General features: G+C 29.2%; 1 long non-coding RNA gene and 1 pseudogene across 1 annotated transcript; one reads left to right on the top strand and one right to left on the bottom strand.

Moving 5' to 3' along the window:
- Window positions 1-428: 428 nt before the first annotated feature.
- LOC113000696 (protein PHOSPHATE-INDUCED 1-like) lies at window positions 429-2947 on the bottom strand (annotated as a pseudogene).
- Window positions 2948-16606: 13659 nt separating this feature from the next.
- On the top strand, window positions 16607-17253 carry LOC100796488 (uncharacterized). Its single transcript, XR_413271.3, has 2 exons — window positions 16607-16968; window positions 17077-17253. It is a non-coding gene; the product is annotated as an uncharacterized lncRNA (long non-coding RNA).
- The last annotated feature ends 6006 nt before the right edge of the window (window positions 17254-23259 follow it).

The following is a 23259-nucleotide window of genomic DNA, read 5'->3' as shown; positions in this document are numbered from 1 at the left end:
TACTCTAATATGTTATCATCAATTTGAAAATTTTTGTTTATAAGTTATTTTGTTTAGAAATGCTTATAACTCTTGGTGCATGATATATATATTGATATACTTTGTTTATAACTTTTGGTGCATGGCTAATTTTATGTGTTTTTTCTTTTACAACTTTCACTGATAAGTTATGATCTGAATTAACTACAGGTTGGTAATTAAAAAAATATGATATTTAAAAATAAACCATAAATTAACATCAGTTTTTAGAAAAACCGATGTTATTAGTAAAAAAAACATCGATTTTTTGAAAAACCAATGCTGTTTTTTCCTACAATAACAACGGTTTTTTAAAAAAAAACGATGTTAACATTGATAAATTAACATCGATAGTTTAAACATAAGTTAATAAGCGATGTTAAAATTTCTTAATAACCGATGTAAAAAGTCTATTTTCTAGTAGTGATAGTACAACCTAAACTATTAGCACTCCTTACTCTCACTAGCGTGGTGCACGATGATGTGGCAAGGTCATACAACACAAGAAGCAGGTACTTCCTTCCATTAGCACTATGTGCATTATAGCTAGCACCAATGGAAGAGTCGACGAGCAAGTTCCCAGTATAGCCAGGGTAAGCCCCTTTCCCATAAACACCCTAGGGCATGCTGAGGGAGCTTTGAGCAGTTCCTCAGCTGGACCTTGAAAGAATCTATTTCTAAATGAGTTTGTTGTGCTCTCAGCCAAGAGGCTCGCTAGGTTTATCACCATCCTGTCAAGAATTTTTTCTTCCTACACCATTCAAATCTCATATACATCATTCAACTTTTTATTAATTCCAACATTGTCCTTACGTATAGCCCATACAGATTGACAATCTGTATAGCCCCATATAGATTGGCCCATGCAGGTCTCAAACCCGTGACCTTTGTGTTATTAGCACGACACTTTTATCCTTTCATGGATAAGATTTTGGATGTTAGTTTCGAATCCTCTCCTATATAAAGAGGATGAGTCTGTATGTTAAGACACACTGAATCCAATAATACTCTCTTCTTACTAAAATGTCTCTCTTCTAAAAGTTCTCTTTTCTCTGAAACTCTGATTCATATAATGGTTATCATTTGAAACTCTCAACAACTAGTATGCTCTATACTCGCCTCTTAGGAGGATCTTGTGTATCAGAACGCCGAATATTGATATCAATTGGTGGGTTATCTCTTTAGTTTGTAGATATCTTGCATCAAAGTTATTGTGTTATAAAATAATTAATGTCGTTATATATAACACTAAAGTTTCTAATGTATATTTAATACACTTATAAGTTTACATAATAATTTTTTTAACAATTAATTTTGATCTAATAATGTATTTTTTTACATATATAAATTTTTATTAAACCTATGATTTTTATTTAAAATTTATATATGTAAAATATATATTATTAGATCAAAATTAATTGTTATAAAATTCATTACGTAAACTTATATGTGAATTAAATATACATTAGAATTTTTAGTGTTATATATAGAGACATTAATTATTTTTTAACATAACTAGTCTATTAGCTCAGTTGGTTAAAATGTCATGCTAACCACTTGAAGGTTATAGGTTTGAGACCTAATGGATCGTAAGGGTATTTTCAGTTTTTTTTCTCTCACTATTAGGTGTATGAAGAAATATGTTGAGTGTAGAAAGAAAAGCCTCTATCAAGGCTCACATCATTTTTTGGCGCAATCAATGATGGGCCTTGAGGCCCATATATTGGTTGGTGAAATGGCCATACGCATTGGGCCTCAAAGTTCCCAACCCAAAATAAGTGAACTTGTAGTTCTTTCGTGTTCTTTACATGGTCCGCTGAGGAAGAATCGTGGGTCCCACAACAGCTCATGTAGAAACCTTCAACTGCCATGTCAGGGAAAGTTAACACAACGTTGATGGCATTTTTATGGTCACCAAGTCTAAGTCAATTAGGTTCTTGCTCATTAGGGATTTTCCGAGTGAGTAGATTTCGTCGAGAATCTGTTTATTGAGTGAAATTGAAAGATGAGAGGTTTTTTTTGTTGTTATCAAGGTGGTAGTATTTTTTGGTTGTTTTCCACCACGTGGCGACAGATTGTTGGGTGGCTGTGAGGGGATGAGGGTGACAAATAGGTGATGAAATTGAAGACTATTGCCTTCTGGGAAGGTTTGAAGTGGTTGTACCAAATGAGGTTAATGGAGATTTTGCCAAAGAGAAGAGGATCATTGTAGTAATGAAGAAGTTGAGTTTGGTCTTGAACTAACTCATTCAACTTCCTTGCAGTGAAAGAGTTTTGAAAGTTAGAAATTAGAAGGAAGATTTTTAAAATGAAAGTTGACATTTTGAGAAAAATAATGAATGGACCAAAAAGAAAGTGTTTGTTGACAATATGACTAATTAGGCATGTGCCTTAGGCCCATAAATTAAAAAGTTATTAATAGTGTAGTTTTTTAAATAATAATATTGTAGATATTTGAGAGACACACAATCAAAGTTATAATTATGAGTAAATTGCTAGTAAATTAGAAATATCCAATAGCAATGAGATACAATCATTAATTTTTTAAATTTCGATATTTACGTAATCATTGGTCGCAAAAATTTTCAAGTTACTTTTTTTAATGATATATTAAAAACATTGATTATTAACGTTGAAGTTTTAATAACAATATTAATTTATGATTAATAATAAGATTTTAATTATACCTTAACGGTTTATCTCTCTCTCTCTATATATATATATATAAATTAGGTAAAATTGTAAATTTGGTCTCCTTATTTGTCTTAAGATTCGATTTTGGTCTTCTTATAATTTAATTCACAAATTTAATCATCTAGTTTTTTGTAATCTCATTATTTCAGTCTCAATCCCGACATTGGATATTGACTGTTAATTGCTTACCTTGACCACCACGTGTTGCGTTTTTATTAGATGTTGATCGCCACATGTCGTGATTTTTTTGGAGGTTGACATTCATTAGGTGTATGAAATTAACGTTCAATACAAGCACAACACGTGGTGGTCAAACGTTGACAAGTAATAGTCAACATCCAATTTCGAGATTGAGGACTAAAATAATGGGATTGCAAAAAATTAGGGTACTAAATTCATAAATTAAATTATAAGGGAACCAAAATCAAATTCTGAAACAAATAGGGGGATCAAATTTGCAATTTTACCTAAGAATTAATATTTTCACATCATTCTCTTCACCATTTCATTTTTAATCTTTTCTCTCTTCTTTTCCTCATGTTTCTATTATTTTCCTAAGACTTGAAGTGGATTGTCAGAGTAGATAATTGGTATCAAATTGTTGTCTTTCTCGATTTCCAGGTTCTATCATTTCATTATTTTCTCTTTTTTACTTTATAACATTTATATTTATAAATTCTATTGTTGTCTTTTCATTTTATCTTATTCTTTCACTTTTAGAATTGTGATAATATAAAATGTCAAATAAGAAATATGAATCTGGTTTTGAAAAATTTTAAAAAACAAAAAATGAAAATTTTATTCAATCTCAACATGATATTCTTGATAAACTTTTTACTATTCATAAAAAGGATATATGAATAAGTACAATTGACGAAAAAAATTTAATCATGAAAAAATATTTGAATTTAAAACTTAAGTAATAATGGTTTTTTATTTGAATTTAAAAATTTAATCTTGAAAAAAATATTATATTGAAAAAACTTTATGCTCCAATGGAAGTATTAAATTATATAAAAAGATTATATTCATTTTCAAATGTGTGCATTGATTATACCAAAGTTATAAAACTCGATGTGATCATTGACCCGGTTGAGGTAGTGGGTCAGTGGTACAACTGGTGGGTCAGTAATTGGTCCGATTTAACCCAGTATATATTAAAAAATTCAAAATTATATATGTATTTATTATATATAAGTATATAATTAACATTATTTGATTAAGAAAAGTTTTTTCATACAATAAAATCCAAAATAACAATTAAAGTATTAAAGGTGATAACATGTCCACAAATAATAATTCAATAACACAATTAGACAAGTCTCGAGTTTTTTTGTGGAGTGTTTTGGAGCGTTTTTTTGTTTTTTTGACGTGAAACGGGTTTTGAAAACCGATCCAAGTCACCAGATTTATCCCAAACCGACCAAGTCTATTCGGGTCATCCCAGGCCAGATGCATGATCGATCCAATAACCAAACCGAAATCTCAGTTGAACCGGTCTGATTGACTAGATTGAACCGATTCGATCGACTGGGCGGACCAAATTTTTAAACTATGGCTTATAGAATATTATTAACATTACTAGTAACAATTATTACTATTGAAAGAAATTTTTTAAAATTAAAATTATTTAAATCCTATTTAAAATCAATAATATTACAAGATAAATTAAATAAATTAACTCTTTTAACAATTGAAAGTGAAATATTAGAATTATTTGATTATAAAACATTGATAAATCAACTCAAAAAATTAGAAGATTAATAATTAATATTTTATTCAATTTTTTTTTGAAAAATTACACCTTAGGCCCTAATTTATCTAGACACTGCCCTAAAAATGGTGCTAATTAACAAGCTGAGATAAGTAACTTGTTTGTTATTGAGAATGGTTAAGTGGGGGCACACTGGCACAGAGCTAGACACACACACACACTTTATTTTAGCGCATTTCTTTATTCAAAACTGAAAAGTGTAGCTCTAGTTCACGTTGTTACAATATGGAGTTTAGTCCATGCACGAAACGGAATGAGAATCTCTGTGACCGAGGAGCGTCGGGAACACGGGTTGGGGATAGCGTGGAGGGGGGTTTAAAAAGAAAAGGTGTGATTTATTGGGAGAGGGAAAAAGAGACGTTAGATGACAATCTGGATGGTATGGATGGGTTAATTAACTGGCATTTACACAATGGCAACTTATGGTTTATGAAATGTTATGTTATGGCTGTGACCTGTGGGTATCCGAGGAAGCATGCACGCGACATTACGAGATGCATATAGTTATTCTACTCACAATGTCCTCGTGTGCCATAGCTTGACATGTAGATATACTATGATATTTTGATGGAATCACAATTGAATAAAAGATAGTCAAAAGTTGTAAAACTATCAAATTGTATAGCGGATGATAACCTAAAGGAATTAATTAGTACTATTTATATCAATAAGATATATCTATTTTTCGGTGAGTCATTATCAATTAAGAATTTTATGATTAAACGTGTTTGACTTGAAGTAGTTATAGAACAAGTGACTTTCTGGAAATTTTCTCAGAAAACATGCGAGTGAGGATAAAAGACGTTGAGAAGTCTTATGTTGGTTTATCAAGTCAATCATTGATCTTAGAAGCAAACATGACTGATTTTCGAAATCTCAAAAAAGGGTTACTTACAGAGAGTTTTCACCAACAAAGATGCTAACTGAAGTACCACCTCATGAATTGTTGTAATGTGAGAGTCATCGAAAAACAAAAAATCAGGGATATTATAAATTGTAACATCCTAAGTTTTGAGTACTAGGAATATACTATAAAGAGAACTCTTATTAGGACTCTTTTGTTATATTTTATATAAATACTTTTTATTACTATTTGTGTATTATTGATTTTGTTATAAGCATGTACTTGTGTTGTGATAGTGTTTGTTCTTACACATGTGTATATTTTGTGTATATTATTATTGTTGTTGTTGTTTTTGTTGTTGGTGATATTATATTATAATTTGGTGTTAAAAGAATATTATATTAACTTATAGTTAAAATGATTGAAAAATTATCTAAGTCTAGTGTTAGTTTTATGATGACAATCCTGTTTGCGATGTTTTTTGCATTGTTGGTAAACTTGCTGAAAAAACTATAATTTATTCATACACCTTAGAAACCAAAATCAGTTTATGTCTTAGAGAAAATAAGCTCCAAAGTAGGTCACTTGATCATGAAAAATGCTCTAAGTCCCAAATAGGACAAAATAATCTCACGAACTCCTTTCTTCCCCTACATATAGAGGAGACCAACAAGTTTTATATGCACCAAATAATTAAGTGGGATTAGCGTTAGGCACGGAGTCCCTTAGTCAATATTTTTATATTTCCCTTTGAATTTTCAAACTCAGAGAATTTGGAGGGTTTGAGATTGTGTTTTAAATTACAATCAAGTTTTTGCCATAATAAAAGCTATTGTGGAGATCAAGGTGGATGAAGCCATTGGGTCAATACATTCTTAGGAGTGGTCACAAAATTGTCTTCCTTTTCCTTATTGATGAATTGCTTCATTTGAGGTTAGGGGAAGTGGGTTTTCTTTTTTTCTTTTGTTGTATGAGTGGTAATGAGCCACAATTAGATTGTATGATCTTAGGTTTATGATTATAGCTAGTTTATTTTCTAGAATGGGTTGTGAATGCCCTAAAACACTTTGTTTTGTTATGATATGGGTGAATTTGATAGTAAGATGTTTTGATATTTTTCCATTTTGATATTCTTGATATTGAATTTGATAATCGATGTTAGACGCATGTGCTGATTTTCTTATAGAAAATGTTAACTCAGAACACCAAAATGTGTACTTAAATGATAGAATTAGACTTTGTTGTGTTCTTCATAAGAGTTGTAGCCCTAGATGTTATCTAGTTAAGAGATTTGATTTCACTCAAAAAGAATTTATATAACTTCAGATATTGCAAGTTTAGTGAGTAAAGGTTAAGCTGTCAAAATTATGCGATTAGTTTGTATATTTCCTAATTTTAGGTTTCTAAACGATTGAAAGGGATTTTGAGGTCAACACAAAAGTTGCATATAACTGTCGTATATTTCTAAAGAGATAGGAACTAACTTAATATGATTAGTACAACTCTAGACATGATTATTATACTCTATGAAGGTCATAGTAACGTAGGAGGAAAAATGAGTGTGTAATATTGATATCATAAAGAGTGATAGTACGATGCATGATATTTATACTTATGATTTGACGATTAAAGTGATGTGCTAATATTGTGGTGTAAATGAGTGAATTTGCCCATGATTGATATATTGACTAAGTGCATGATGTTTATAACATCCCATTTTTGTAAACTAATTTAAAAAAGAATTGTTATTTATAAATAAATAGAATTTTAGAAAAATGATCATGTTTTTATAAATAAATAAATAATGAAAAATAATGGTTTGAAGAAAAAAAAAGATATTTGATTTATTTATTTGATAAGGAATAAAATAGAGTTCATTTTTATAAAATATTAAAAATAAATAAATAGAGTAATAATAAGTTGTGTGTACCCTAGGTATAAATAGCGATGTTAGGTCAGTTTTCAAACTCACGATGCCTCTTCTTTCCCTCATTTTCGTTTTTTCCATCTCTTTTCAAAACCCTCTCTTTTTCCCGCAAACAACCAAACTTGTATAAAAAAATTGACGATCTCAGAATCATTAACCGTTGGATCGTTGTGAAATTTAAATACCAGTTTCATAACCCAATTCCGAGAATTTTCACCGTTGTTAATTTCGATATCATGTCTAAGCTGAGAGAAATACCCTTCATATAGTAGCCTTTTCCTTTCCCGCAAAAACCCAGAGTTGTCTTAGTAAAACTATGATCCTGGTTTCGTTAACCGTTGGATTGTCGTGAAATTTTGATATTTTGTTTGCAATCCAATTCCTCCAACCTTTACCGTTGGGATTTTCAGAAAAATATCTATGGAGGGAGAAATATGCATCGCACGAAGACAGTATAAATGAAGGCTTCAATCCCTTCTCCGTTTCTCTAACGTTTGGGAATTCTATCGGAGCAGTCAGAGGAAAAATTGGAGGAGTATCAGGGAATCACTAAAGATGCCGCTATCAATGTCGAAAGACACGTGAGCCCGCTTTGAGGTAAGGGATGAGTTATTCACAATTGGGGATTAGTGAGAACATGCGTAGGGATCCTTAGAGGGTCAAATTGGGATTGATTTTTGAGATGTTTTATTATATTGAAATTTTTCTTGTATGATTATCTGAAATTATGTGAGGGATTTTTACTCCCCGTGGATTAAGAAATATTCTTGTATAATTTGTTTGTGCTTTGAATAATATTAGTGTAATAAATAGTTATATTACAATTATGAAATTATGATTGGAATTGTACATAAGTGATAAATTGAATATATGATGAATTGTAGAATAATATATTACTTTGATATTATAATATTGCTATGGAGATTGAATATAAGTGCAAAGTTGAATGTGTTAAATTGTGAGATACACGTAAATATAGGATGGTTGATTGTGACATTAATTATGTTGTGAGTTGTGAATTATACAATAACCCAACTAGTGTTTATATTGAGAAAAATGTTTATGCGCAGTGTTAAAGAAAAAGTGTAGATTCCTAGCTAGGAATCAATGTTAAATTGTAGCGCAATATGTTGTATGTGTTTAAAACACGAGTGTGAGGTCGTGAATATTGTATAATTCATGAGCAATGTCTATAAATGGAATATGTGATGAATTGTGGAATGACATGTTATTTTGAAATCACAATATTGTTATTGAGATTGAGTAAAAGTGTAAAGTAGACCATGTGTTGAATTGTGAGATACGTGAAAACATGTGATGATGGATTGTGACATTATGAGATGTGAAATTGTGAATGAGTTTTGGTTGTTAATAAGTGTGTGATTAATTCTTGATATGACATTATTTGTGTTATAAACTGTGAATTGTACAATAACCCGACCAGTGTTATCTTGAGAAAAGTGTTAATGCCCAGTCTTAAAGAGAAAGTGTAGGTTTTCTATTTAGGAATCAGTGTTAAAGAGAAAGTGTCGGTTTCCTATTTAGGAACCATTGTTAAATTGTAGTGCAATATGTTGTACGTGTTTAAAACACGAGTGTGAGGTCGTGGGTATTGTATAATTCACGAGTAGTGTCTGTGTGCTAAAATGATTTTAGGGGTTGGACCTGAATCAGGAGGGAGAGACCTTGACGGACTCTTCAGAGTGTAGGCCTTGGGGGTCACCGGGTTTGAATGCTCCTTTAAGCTTATGCTGATCCCATATGGTTGGAGCATTCTTGTAAAACATCGTGACCCTGACTGGTCTCCTTATGATCTTACTTAGTGAGAGTGACCTGACAAACCCATTGTGTGTTGTGTCTTGCTATGTACTCCTAAGCGCCCCAAGATGATTTTTTCACTGACATGGTACCACATTGCATATAGGATTGAGTCTTAGCATAACTGTTGCATAATGCCTGCTAATTGTTCATTATGAAATTGATGTGTTATTATGTCTTGATCGGATTATGTGATTCATGTGTAATGTGATTGATGATTGAAAAGTGAATTTGAAATGACAAAGTGGTGAAATTACGTTAGCTATGTTTAAGCAAGTGGTATCTCATTTATATGATATGTATATTTAGTTGTCTTATTTCTCTATTAGCTAGGAATGTGATAACTCACTCTCTGTGTGTTGTGTGTGTTTGGATCCTGTGATAATCTTGAACTTTGTGTTCGGGGGAGCAGATGACTAGGTGAAGTGCTTTAAGGAACCTTGTGCTGAAGGACGTTGGGACACAATGCTCTGATAAGATGTGACAGTGGGGCATAAGTTTTTATATTAATTGCATGATGTTAGTCTATTTTATTTTATCTCACTGATTTAACAAAATATTTTTGTAAATTTTGACGGCCATATTTTGAGCTGAATATGTTTTAATAAGTTTTAATTGATAATACTGAAATTAATGTCAACCTTTTACCCGTGTGAATTTGGTTACCGATATTTTTTATATATTTTATTTATTTATATATATGTCGGGATAGAGGGTGTCACAATGTCCACGAGTATATGTGAAAGTAATATGTCATGGTATGCATATGTGTTACAAGTGTTAGAAGAACCTATCCCTGTAGGATATGAATCTCTACGGGAATTTGAAAATAAACCATTTGTATATTGTCTATGAATAATGCATCATGTTGTGCATATGTGTTTTGAAGTGAATGACGTTTATGAACTTAATCGATGAGGTCATGAATGAGTTGATGTATGACTTTGACCTTGGGAGTACAACAGTTTGGAATCTCTTTTAAGATCATGTTAATCACATGCATTGAGTATCCTTGCAAGGCCAGAACACCTTAACACGCTGCCATCGGTGTCATCTCGGTGAGAGTGATAGTTTTGGGTTGTCATTGTGTGATAATTTGTTGATTACACGGACTCCCAGGCTACATTCACAGTGCTTTCCAAAATGGTATCACATGCATACGAGTCTCTATGTCTAACGAGCATTGCATTTCGTGTGTGACTCTGTGTATGGAATGTTTGATTTGGATGGGGCATGCTTGTGTTGTGAAACGTAATTTTTTATAAATGTATCTTACATTTTTATGACTTCCTTAATGTTTTAAGTTTATTGTGAGATTTATCTCACTCCCCATCTATTTGTCTTGTGTGTTTGAGCTGAATGTCACCCTTGCAAGCCAGTCTCTATAAGGTTATGATGATGATGCTACATGAGAGACTTAGGTCTCCACTTTATATTACTATTGGTTTTAGGGTTATGGATGCTTTGAAATAATGTAACATTGAGACACATGTTTTATTCATTTATCTAAGGATTAAATTAATGAGTAGTTTTTCACCATATTTTATTTAATATGGTTTTGTAGAAGCAAGACTACAAAGAGATTTTGATGATGCCAACAGTCAAGTGTTCTTCATGGATAATTCAAGTGACCTTCAAGCAATCCAAGAAATACAAGTTACATCTACAAGTTAGATTTGAAAGCACAAAGGTTTGGCCAAGAGGATTTTCTTTTAAAACTTTTTATTTTTAAAGATTTCTCTCTAGTAATCGATTACCAGAAGATGTAATCGATTACCAATGGCCAATGTGTCTTTTGAAAAGCTTTTAAATGTTTTTAAATATTTTACAAAGCATGTAATCAATTACACATGGTTTGTAATCGATTACCAGTGGTTTGGAACGTTTTAAAACAACCATAAGAAATTTGAATTTAAATTTCAAAGTTATGAAATCGATTACAGTAAGTTGGTAATTGATTACCAGTATTTAAAAATTCAAATTTCAAATGTGAAGAGTCATAACTTTTCAGAAGTAACTATGTAATCGATTACACCATTATGATAATCGATTACCAGTAAGGATTTTCGAATATAACTCCCAACAGTCACATATTTTCAAATGTTTTTGAATGACTATCAAAGGCCTATATATAAGTGACTTGGGACACAAAATCTTCTCAGAGTTTTTACTGACCAAAAAGTCTTATCCTCTTAAAAGATTAAATTGTCTTATCTTCTAAAAATTCTTTGGCCAAACACTTGTGAGATTCAATAAGGAATTGAGTGTTTCATTGTAAACATCTATCTCTTTCAAGAGAGATCATCTTCTTCTTCCTCTCTTTCTAATCAAAGGGCAAAGAGACTGAGAGTCTCTTGTTGTAAACCATCTGAACACAAAGGAAGGGTTGTCCTTGTGTGTTTCAAAAATTGTAAAGGATTTGTGAGATAGTGGAACTCCTAAGTGAGTTTCTTGGGGACTGGACGTAGGCAACAGATTTTGCCGAACTAGTATAAAACTGTGTTTGCATTCTCTCTTCCCTCAAACTCTTTTATTTATTATTGCTTATTAGTTCTATTCAGTAAGTTTAATTTGAATTATTATTTAGAAATTCATTTTGAAAGGAATCTTCGGATTTAGGTCAAAATCTGTATAGAAATTTTAATTGAGGAATAGTTTGTAAAATCTTAATTCAACCCCCCCCCCCCTCTTAAGATTTCTGAGGTCACTTGTCCAATATGAACTTTGGAGCACCAAGATTTGTTTAACATGAAGTTACATTTTTTTATTGATCTGTTTTCTTTAAGTTTACAACATTTTGATATGTAATATTCTTATCATAAAATAAGTTTTTTTTTTAAAAAAAAAAGTCGATGCATCCTTTTAAGTAAATTTCGCTATGAACGTATTTAAAAAATATTGCAAGTATATGTGTCTTAGGTAGAAGGCTGCTACATATACCATATAAATATGTTGCTATGGTAGGTGCTAGTTGTTTTTATTTTCTTAATTAGGTTTGCTTCACACCAATGTTCTATATCCCCTATGTTTGGATAAAGAGAGAAGTAGAGAAGAAAGAAGCAGGATGACAAGAAGTAGGAAGGAAGACAGAATGAATAGAAAACAAATAGACTTTTGAAAGTTTTTGGAGTGAAAGAAGTAGGAGAAAAGTAGAAGAGAAAGAAAAGTTAACGTTTGATTTGAAGTGTTTATTTTTTGTTTTTAATTTTTAAAAATAATTTTTATTTTTAAATTTTCAAGATTTAAAAAACATGTATTGAAAAGAAATTATTCTAAGGAGTCATTGTATTTTTACTCCTTTAGAGACTAAAAACGTTAATTTATTCTTGTTTTTAATTTTCAATAAAAATATTTTCTAAATTTTTAGCAAACCATATTTTTATTCTTATTTTCTATTATCTTTAAAAATGTAAAGACAAAACACTCAAATCAAGTATTAGTTAAATAGAAAAGTGGAGAGAAATAAAATGATATTTTTAAAAAGACATATATAATTAACTTTTATATATTCTTATTTTTAAAATAAGAAATAGCGTTATAAATTTTCATGAAAAGTTGAAATGAACTATTATCCTTAAAAGATTATATTCAGTTTAAAAATAGAAAAATAGTTTTTATCAAAAGATGTATATATAAAAACAACTGAGTGAATCAATTTTTTATATTTTGTCAGCTACCGGTTCTTGGAGGAGAAAGACAATTTAGTAAAGCCGTGAAGTCGGAGTGTTAAATTAAAATAACAAAAAAATCAAGATTACTTTGATAGATTTACCTTATGCATTCCTCTCACTTGAGAAAATAGATTTTATTTTGGTGTGATGGGTTCCATAATTGGTTTTCTCTCTATCCTATTTTCTCTTTTGTTCCAAATGATAGAAAATCACTTTTTCTAATCCACTTCTCTCTTCCCATTTTCTGTCAATCCAAACAATGCGCTAGAGTTTGGTAGTATTTCTTATTACAAAAAGTCAAAATTTAAAAACACATCACAGCCCTTTTGGCCAGTAAATAATCTTTAGGTTTTTTTTTTACATTACATTAATAAAATAAAATAAAAAAGTTTTTTGACATTACCAATGACAGATTTCAAAGGGTGCTTAAACCAAACATACAGATAGTGAACCAATGAAAGTTGTGATTTAAGGTTAATTAAATAATCTAATAAAGATTGATTTGTGGTTGAGCAATAAATAATATAATTATAAAATTTAATATAATATTCAAGCAATACGTAACTTTTAAATGATGAATTGAGATTGTTTACACAAACTGCATTAGTGTAGATCATTCCGCCCTCACGTGATCAAGGCATTATTAGCTTATCGGGAAATACCATTATTTGCGGTTATACATACAAATAAATACTGACAATGTTTTTTATTAAACTGATAATGCTCCACTTTTATGGAAAGCAAATGAACTTAGATTTACCACCACCGGAACGAAGTTATGTATAGCAAACATTGATATAGTATCAATTAAAAAGGTAAATGTACAGAGATGGTTGTTGTCTATACCTACGGACCATATTGGACAGGTCAGTATTGCAGTAGCAATAAATTGTATGTTTGAATTAAAATTTATAAATTTATGTAATTTTGATTAAACTTTTTTTATTGTCAAATTTGAATTTAATTTAAATTTTCAAATTGAGTTAAAAATATTAATTAAGTCTTATTTCTTTAAAACTGACTTTCCATGTATAAAGGTACTTTTTTTTTAATGTAATAAGCGTAACTTTTAGAAATAATCAAACATATATAATCAAAATAAGTTTATTTTCCAAACTTAATTTGGAACTTCCCCACTAAACATATAATCAAAATGAGTTTTTATAAGGATTTTTTTTATTAGTAAATGTTAGTTGTTAACTTTTTTGTTTGTGGGAAAATCAAATCCTCACATTCTCTTTCTTCCTTTTACCATCTAATCAATGTTATAACTTCCTAAGTTTTTTATAAGAGTATTTAATAGGGTAATTAGTATTTAAAATTTGTCATAAAAAACATTTAAAATACCATTATTTTGTGTGAGAAGTGAGTTTTTCTACTTGAGATGTAAAGGACTCTCTTTTTCTAGCATTATCAGGACAATTAACTAAAATTTAATAGAAAATATAGGTTTTGGTAAGTTCCATTTCTCAATATATTTTAACAAATCAGCTTGAGTGTTAGAAAGAGACTCTTAAGAAAGTCCCATTAGCATTCCTTTTACACAAAATTATGACACATGTAAACTTATTTATACTACCTTAAATTGTATTTTTTTAGAAGTTAAGGGGATGTTTAGTTTGATTGTTTTCTGTTTTCATTTTCATTGAAAATATATAATGGTGATGAAAATGCGTTTGATTAGATTTTTGAAAATATTTTCAGTGAAAATATTTTCCCAAACCAACCAAAAATTGGAAACAATAAAATCTCATTTTCAGTGCTTTCAGTTGAAACCAAAAAGCTTATTTTGGGTAAAATGAAAATGAGATGGCAAAGAATGTAATTTTAAACAAATCTAAAAATAAATTTCCTTTTGAAAACGTATTTTTAGTGTTTTTATTTCTTGAAAGTAGAAAATAAGAAATCAAACCAAACATGTTTTCATAATTATAATCTTTTGAAAATGAAAATAATTTTCAGAAAATGAAAACAGGAAATGAAAATAAAACATGAAAATGCAAACCAAACACACCCTAATTTTTCTATCCAACAATGGTTTTAAATATGTTGACAACCATAATACTATTTTTTAAAATTAAAAAAAATTAAAATTTGATAAAAAAAAAAAGAATTTTATAAGAGTATTAAAACAACTATCACTCCAAATAATGACATATGTAAAGTTTTTCATTGATGGTACCTTAAGTTGTATTTTCTATAGACATGTGTTTTTCTAAACTAGACATATGTTATTAATGTAATATTTATATACAAGAGGTTTAGTTTAATTAGTTGAATAAAGTAAATTGCTAGTGTTCAATTCCTACGATACAAAAATATAATATTAATACAGATACATATATTAAAAAAAGAATTTTCCAATAATATATATATATATATATATATATATATATATATATTATGTAGAATTTAATGCAGTATTTGATGTAATTCCCTTCTATGGTAAATATAAGAAAAAAATACATGTTATGTTAACTAAGAAAATAATTGAATTAACTTTAATTTAAAAAGTATGTTTTTAATTTATCTTTCATTAAAATTTAGTATTAAGGATATGAAATAATAATTTAAACTAGAATCCCACTGAAAGATATTTTAGAGATAATAGTATTAAATAAGGTATAATTAATTATAATTTTGTTATATTTGAGACTAAGTTTCTTATATTTACTACTAAAGGAAATTATATATATATATATATATATATATATATATATATATATATATATAATTTAGTATTTGACATACAATATATATTTAATGCACCATTTAACGTAGTATTAAAAATATTATTTTATATTTAATATAGTATTTTTTTTAGTATTTAATGTAGCATTTGATTTATAATATTTCTTACAAATTATAAATATTTAAAATTAATAACATTATTAAAAATTATATTTGTGAAATATAATATATTTAATAAGTGTGCTATAAAATTCTGATACCTATCGATTCGAAGAAAAAATAATAATTAATAAGCTTTCTTTTGTGTATAAATGAAAACGTGGTAGGATGGATAGTTTCATGTGGATAAATATTTATCTCACGCCCATCTGGCCAAGTATAAGAAAAAGTTGATATCTAAATAATATCTATTTATAAAGATAAAATAAAATATAAAGAAATCATGACGTAAAAAAATATAAAAAATCATTACCTATTTTTAAAAGTAATTAAAAAATAAATTAAATATGCATCTATTTAAACAAAAATATGTCTTGCAGAAAAATAGTTTAAGTTTTCAAATTCATTTAAATAGTAAATATAAAAAATATTTAAGTTTGCAAAACGTTCTTGGTTGAAAAATATAAAAATGGTAATTCATTATTTTCTTACTATAAATTATTTTTAGAAAAATAGTTAAGTTTTCAAATTCATTTAAAAGTACAATTGTTACTATTTTTTAATTTTTTTTTGAATCAATCACACTTATTACTTTTTTAATAAATGCATACTTTAATTTATATTATTTTTGGTAATATACGATTTTTATAATACATGTATATGTGGTGGGCGATAAGAGACGAGACAAATTGAAAATTTAATGTGAAAGAGGAGAGAGAGATTGAAAATTTAATGTCAATGAAAGATGAGAGATGAGAGAGTTTTTAAAAAATTTAATGTCAATGAAAGATGAGAGATGAGAGAGTTTTTAAAGAAAGAGATATGATTTTTAAAATTAAATAGTAAACTATTATAATATCCTTAAATTAAAGTCATTAACATTCACCTTCAAATAATTATAAAAAAATTTGGTCCCCACTTTGATACAATCCTGGATTCCTGGGCATCAATATCTTCATCGTTCCTAATTTTGTACCTATAAATAAATGTTTCCCTCTTGAAATATCACAACAAGAATTTAACATCTTAGAAAATTTTGAAATAAATTTGTAGATTTAGAGAAGACTTATGGCAAAGAATGAGATGAAAATTATCGGAGTTGTGATTATGACTATGATTCTGTTTGGTTTCTCACAAGCTAATTATAATCCTTCATTTGAGAAAATTGGACTAAATCATGTGTCTGATGGAATCGTTTGTCGACTTAGATGCGAGAATAAATGTAAAAAATTCCTAATAATTCCGCCCGGACTCATTTTCTATCTGATATGTTATCATACATGTTATGCAAATTGCCATGACATGCCCATTGATGCCGCTCATGATTGTATCACTAGTTGTGGCTTGACCAAGCCGGTTGACTTCAACAATGGTACTCATTCTCTCACAACATTGGTATCTTTTTAAGATTTTTTAATTATTCTTTATAATTTACTCAATTCTATTCTTACATGTTTTTGTTAATTCACTTATGTGTCAGATGCTCCTGGTCTTGCAACCGACGGGGTGAATTCTTGTTTAGTAAAGTGTTACAAGAAGTAATATTTTAATACAAAAATATTCTAGAACATGTTGTTATGAGAAATAATGCTGATTTATCATTGCAATAAACAAATCTTAATCAATGAGACATATTTAGTTTTTATCTTTTGTTGTATATCTTTTGTCAAATTATTTTTCTTCATTTTTCTTAGCTTTCTTTCGTATATTAGTGAATACACTTGCAAATAATATTAATGATGACACTAATAAATTATTAGACACAAGGGGAAACATGTGTGAAGAAATATTGATGATCACCATATGAAAAGCTCGAGAAATTATTTTATGAGCTTAATGACACATTCCACAAAATAAATCTAACCGATTTTTTTTCTTTATGTATGAAAAAGAAATTATGTGTGTGTAACAAATTGAAAAATCCATCATCCTACTTTTAGTAAGTTTAATTTATATATGACAACTTTTAGGAAGTACCACCTTCATAAGTAGTCCACCATACACAACAATTTAGAATCCTAGAATTTTGAGATTCATATGAGGTGCACAAATATATGATAGACCTTATTAAAACATTTCCTTATTCATCATTGGTGTCATTTTCCGCCATACCCTGTAGTTAGAGGCGATTTTTGGTGCGACACGACTTTTTTCCTTGTTATTTATTGCTCCACAACAATGACTAATGACCACTACTTAAAACATCCTTTCATTCCCTCCAACGCTGCCTCTAATGAATGTTGCTTCTAACATCCCCTCCTTCCCTTTCCTCCCTTTGACAACTGCTTCGACTTCCCCTTCTCCTTTGATGAGGATCCTAAAAGTGTCCAAATACAGAAACTTATGATCAGGAGTAAGACCAAACAGTCAGTGGATATTGTCTAACAAATGGTATCAGACATACTTAACAAGACCTAAGTGGAGAAGGACGAATGCCCAAAGAGAGAGGTACTACCAACAATATTAATTGTTCCTGAAGGTCTAGACTAATTTGAAGATCATGCCAAATAAATAAGTTTTGTTATATTTCTATTTTTCGTTGTCATTTTGGCCCAAACTAATTTGAAGGCCCATGTCTATTTTTATTTTTTTTTTATTCAGATACATTGTATGTATGGATTTCATTTTCAATAAAGGCACTTTTGGCATTTGATAAAATTTTGTGAGAACTTGTCTCTGGGTTCTTTGCTATACCAATCTCAAATTTATCAAGATAATCCTTGTGACGTCTATCCTGACGTATCTTCCCTCTTTGGAAGTGGCGTCATCCAAACTCTGTGACCTGTATCAAGCGATCGGCTCCTAGTAAAGATCACATCATCCTTCCTCCTCTAAAGTTGCCTCCAATATCCCTCTCCTCCGAGTGGCATTGCTCACACTATCTTTCCTTGAGTTCATTTTGTTCTACATCTCATGTGCATCGTTGGTGTTGTCGAAGACTATGTTGCACATGCATTGCTCGATCTCAGTAAGATTGATAAACAATAATAGTTAATGGAGCATTTAATGTAGCATTTGGTATACTCCCTCAATTCCAATTTATAGGACCCAAGATTAAAATAATATTGGTTCTTTTTTTGTAAGACTCAAACTATAATGTATCTTGCATTTATTATTTTAGACTAAAATACCCCTACTTAAAGATATATAGAAAGAGGGAGGAAGAAAAGATATATTGACAATCAATTAGAAGAGAGATAAGAGTATTAATGACAAAAATATTTTTTTGGAAAAAGATAAATTTAAAACAAAATTATTTTTTAAGTAAAAAAAGACAATTAATTCTATAAAGTAACTTAACTATTTTTCATAATCTTTGTGAAATAGATAACTGAGTCTTATAAATAGGAATGAATAAAATATTATGTATATTTAATGTAGTAATTGATATATGTAATGTACTATTAGACACATAATATATTTTTAATGCAACATTTATTGTATTAATTATAAAAACATTTTATTTTTAATATATTTATTATAGTATTTAATGTAGTATTATACATATAATGCATTATTTATCGTAATAATTATAAAAAAATCATTTTATTTTAATATAGTATTTATTATATTATTTAATACAATTTTTTTATTTGTAAGAGTCCAAGATAATGTCAGAGGATTTAAAATAATTCACAATAGTGTTAAACCAACTTATCTAGATCCTCTTAACATGTAGCATTTGATAGATTTATAATATTTATTACACATTATATATATATATATATATATATATATATATATATATATATATATATAAATTTAATAGTATTATTGAACATTATATTTACAAAATACAATATATTTAACAAGCGTGTTGTAAATCCTTGTTACCTGTCGATTCCTACGAATAATAAATATTAACAATCATTCTTTTGTGCTTGAATGAAAGTATGACAGGATGGGTATTTATGTAATATTTTTCTACCAGGAAACACACGAAATCACAAATGCATGTTTAGAAGTTAAAATCCTCGTAGGCTTTTTTAAACATCAGAGATAAAAAAATATCAAAATGGATAGATTTTAAAAAAATTATGTAACAAAAAAGTTAAAGTGATGTTTAAATGAGACTTTGATAGGCCCATGAATTAAAATAGGGCCAGAAAAAAGGAAAGGCCCAAGAGAGAAAAGAAGATACCAGATAAATTCATAGATTTTGTGTTAAAAAGAAATTAAAGGAGAGTTTTCTATAGGTTTAATTTGTTTTGTGTTCTTTTTATTCCGTTGGTTGTGATCTCTAATAATATGATTGATTTTGGAAAACAGTGAGAGATTAGGAAATACCAGGAGAGTACCGAGCTTTTGATCAGGAAGCTCCCTTGTCAGTGGTTACGTGCGATTTCCAGCGGCCCAGGAGATTAATAATTGAGCACAAAGCATATTGCAAAAACTGATTAATCATGTTCCATTTTTAATAAAGCATATTCACCTGATAACTGTCAACGTACAACAACAAACCAACTACTGAATTATCCAAGAAAATGTAATATGAACCCAGAAAGAATAAAGAGATCACTTGCGATACAAATAAACATGAGTTTTTAAACTAATTTTTCTATTTGAAATATCAGAAATCATCATCAGGAATTTATAGTAAACATGATATTCTAATACTGCCTCATTATCATAGTAATAATATTGCACAAATCCCTTTTTTGGTAGCGATTCATTAGTCTCAATATTCATTCCCAGTGAAAATGAAAATAATAATAATAGTAATAATAATAACAAGGTAGCTACACCTTAGCAATTGATAATGCAAGGATGATTGAGGCCACGAAAGAAGCAATCCATAATTGTTTCACATCAAAAGAAGCTGGCAAAATGGTACTTTCTGTTGATAACTTTGTCAACATTGTATTGGTGTAATGTAAAAAAAATGAGGGGAAAAAACGTGGTATGATGTGTGGACTGCTTTTCCAGAAGCACTATGACTCAAGTCTTTTTTATAAGTTTTTTTAAGACTCAACAAGGTGATACAATAGATTTATTGAAACACTATTTACAAAAAAATAAAAAGTATAAAATTCAGCTCTACACTTTACCTCTCTGAGTTCTCAAGCTTCCATCTAGGGGGAGGAGTCCAATAAGGGTCTTGTACCTCTGCTTCCTTTTTGATATCAACAAGATTAGCACTCAAAAGTGAAAACATATATGGAAAGTAAGGAAGAAGGAAATGAAGTAAAAAAAGGAAATACAACAATTTCCTAATTTTTCATTACTAGCTCTTAATTCAGCTTGTTGGGCTGTGTACTATTATATTGTTATTCAAACAGAATTTAGTAACAACATACTAATAAGTAATAATAAGCTTAAACATAAATGACTGATTTTATAAAACATAAACCCAGATTAAAATAATGGATTACCACCATATTGTCTTTATAAAACATAAACCAAAGAGATCAGCAAGTTAAATAAAAAGAGGAAACTAAACAAATATACCTTGATCATACTAACACCAAATCCAATATTAACTAAAAGATAAGGAAACAAATCATTAGTGTCAATTTGAACAAACTCTTTCTGGCCCTCCATGTGTGTAAAAGCTTCATGACGAATTGCCAACTAAGAAGTGGTACAACATCTAATTAGCAATTAGCAATGATTAATATAAGTCAACAAGAATGAATTAATGGCATAGTCACATGCTCCAAAGTATAGATCTTGTTTATTTTAACAGAGAAGAGCTAAAATAGATCTCAGTCAGATCTAGGTTACCAGCAAGAAACATATAATGCAAGAACGAAACAAAAAAAATTGACTTGTAAGCTATGGCTATATAAAAATTATGTGGAAAATTAAACTTTAGTCATATTTTAATAAATTGCAGTTTGGTTTATATAGCATCATTACCCCATGAGATTAGAAATAGGGATTCCGAAACAATCATCAATCTTCCTTGTTCAATGTTTACGCATTACCAATACTCCATGAAAACTATTTTTTTTTTGTATCACCACCCATATCAACAACAAGTGAAGCATTGCAATCCTTAAGAATAGTATTAGGACTTGCTTTTATAGAAAATAATAAGGACTTGGAATGATCTAGGATGAGGTATGAAGTTGGCAGCAACCTGTTTGACAAATTTTAATAATTAATTCCTTACTATATCTCATGTTTTAAAATCAAATTTGTGATTAACTAATTCGGATACAAATTGTAACTTGTAAGTACAATAGTTCAAAGTTAATTTCACATAATTATCAAACGGACATCCCTACATTATCTTGCTGAAGATTAGAGTCAGAAAAACATGTAGACATGCAGTACTGGTAATTGAAAAAAAAAAAGGCAGGTTCTCCAAGCCATGTTGTCAAAAACAACATTAGACAATGAATTAGTTTGAAAACTGCACAACAGTGGTAAAAAGTTGGCTCAATAATCTTTCTCATTACTTTTTTCTTGTTAACTGAGTATATCCCTGCGCCTAATTAGTCACTGCTGATTTAAATTATTTATAGATTTGTAAAAACAACGGAAGAGAAGTCCCTTATCAGGCCTGCCATTCTTTGGTTCTTGACCTTGAGTTAAATACTTTGTCACTCAGAAAATCATGTTTCAACTTTCAAATATACAGAGATATTGCTGATTGCAATTTTAATGGACTTTTCACAGTAGGTCAACTCTGGTTGCTGACATTTTCTAATTCAGGAATATTCTCGCATCAATCTCAGTTTGGTCAAAGGAGCTTATAATCATACTTTAGTCATATTTTCCTTCAACAATTCACCAATAAAACAATGCATCAATGAGTATGAATAAACTATATATAAAGGTTTTCCCACACTCTAGTGGATTAATGGAAGTAATAGCATTCTAATCTTGGCAATTGATTGGCTCTTTTCCTTCTTAAGCAAGGGGGAGCACGCTAGTGGTAAAATTAGATTCCACTATCCCCTATGAAGTATGAAATAATCCTTACATTTTCTAATCTTTCAATTTGAAATCCATTCCAAGAAAATCAGTGAACACAAAAAGGACTCAAGGCTCAAATCCATATACTTCATGTCCTTTGCAAAATATATAGGTCCTTTGTAATTGGATTTGCTTATAGTGTATATATAAATATCACATTTTGCCTTTAAACAAAAATTAAGAATCATTTTTATTTTACTTGATTGAAAGTAATAATCTTCAGTCTAATAATAAGAAGTGGATTCAACATTTTAAATTTATTTTGTAAAATAAGAAATCCTGGATAACTAAACCTCAATATACAAGTTAAACTAGATCGTTAGTGATCACACGTAAAAATTTCACGATTATCCTGGTCCACCATTGTACCTCATTGTGAAACGAAGGAATACAGTTTTTTATTTATTTATTTTATCAGTAAAACATTCTTTTATTTGAGTGAACTTCAAGACTCCACTAGTTGCATTTCATTTCCAAATTCCAACTAGCTTTTTCTTCCATTTCATTTTATTGTCGGCAGGTAGGTGTTGGGAGAGAAGGAACGTGTGGCGAGTGACCGGTGACGATTTTAGATTTTGATAAATTTGGTTTTAAAAATATTAATTTGTATTTTGATTTGAAGATTACAAGCATCACTATTAATTTTAAAAATAGAAAACTGTTACACCAAACCAAATTAATTCTATTAGAATTGATTTTATGTCAGAAATGTTGTTAAACTGTAGGCTTTTTTTTTTTG

Source organism: Glycine max, chromosome 2 (genome assembly GCF_000004515.6).
Source record: "Glycine max cultivar Williams 82 chromosome 2, Glycine_max_v4.0, whole genome shotgun sequence".
Lineage (NCBI taxonomy): Eukaryota > Viridiplantae > Streptophyta > Magnoliopsida > Fabales > Fabaceae > Glycine > Glycine max.
Note: the sequence above shows the minus strand (reverse complement) of the source record. Positions and strands in the feature narration are given on the sequence as shown.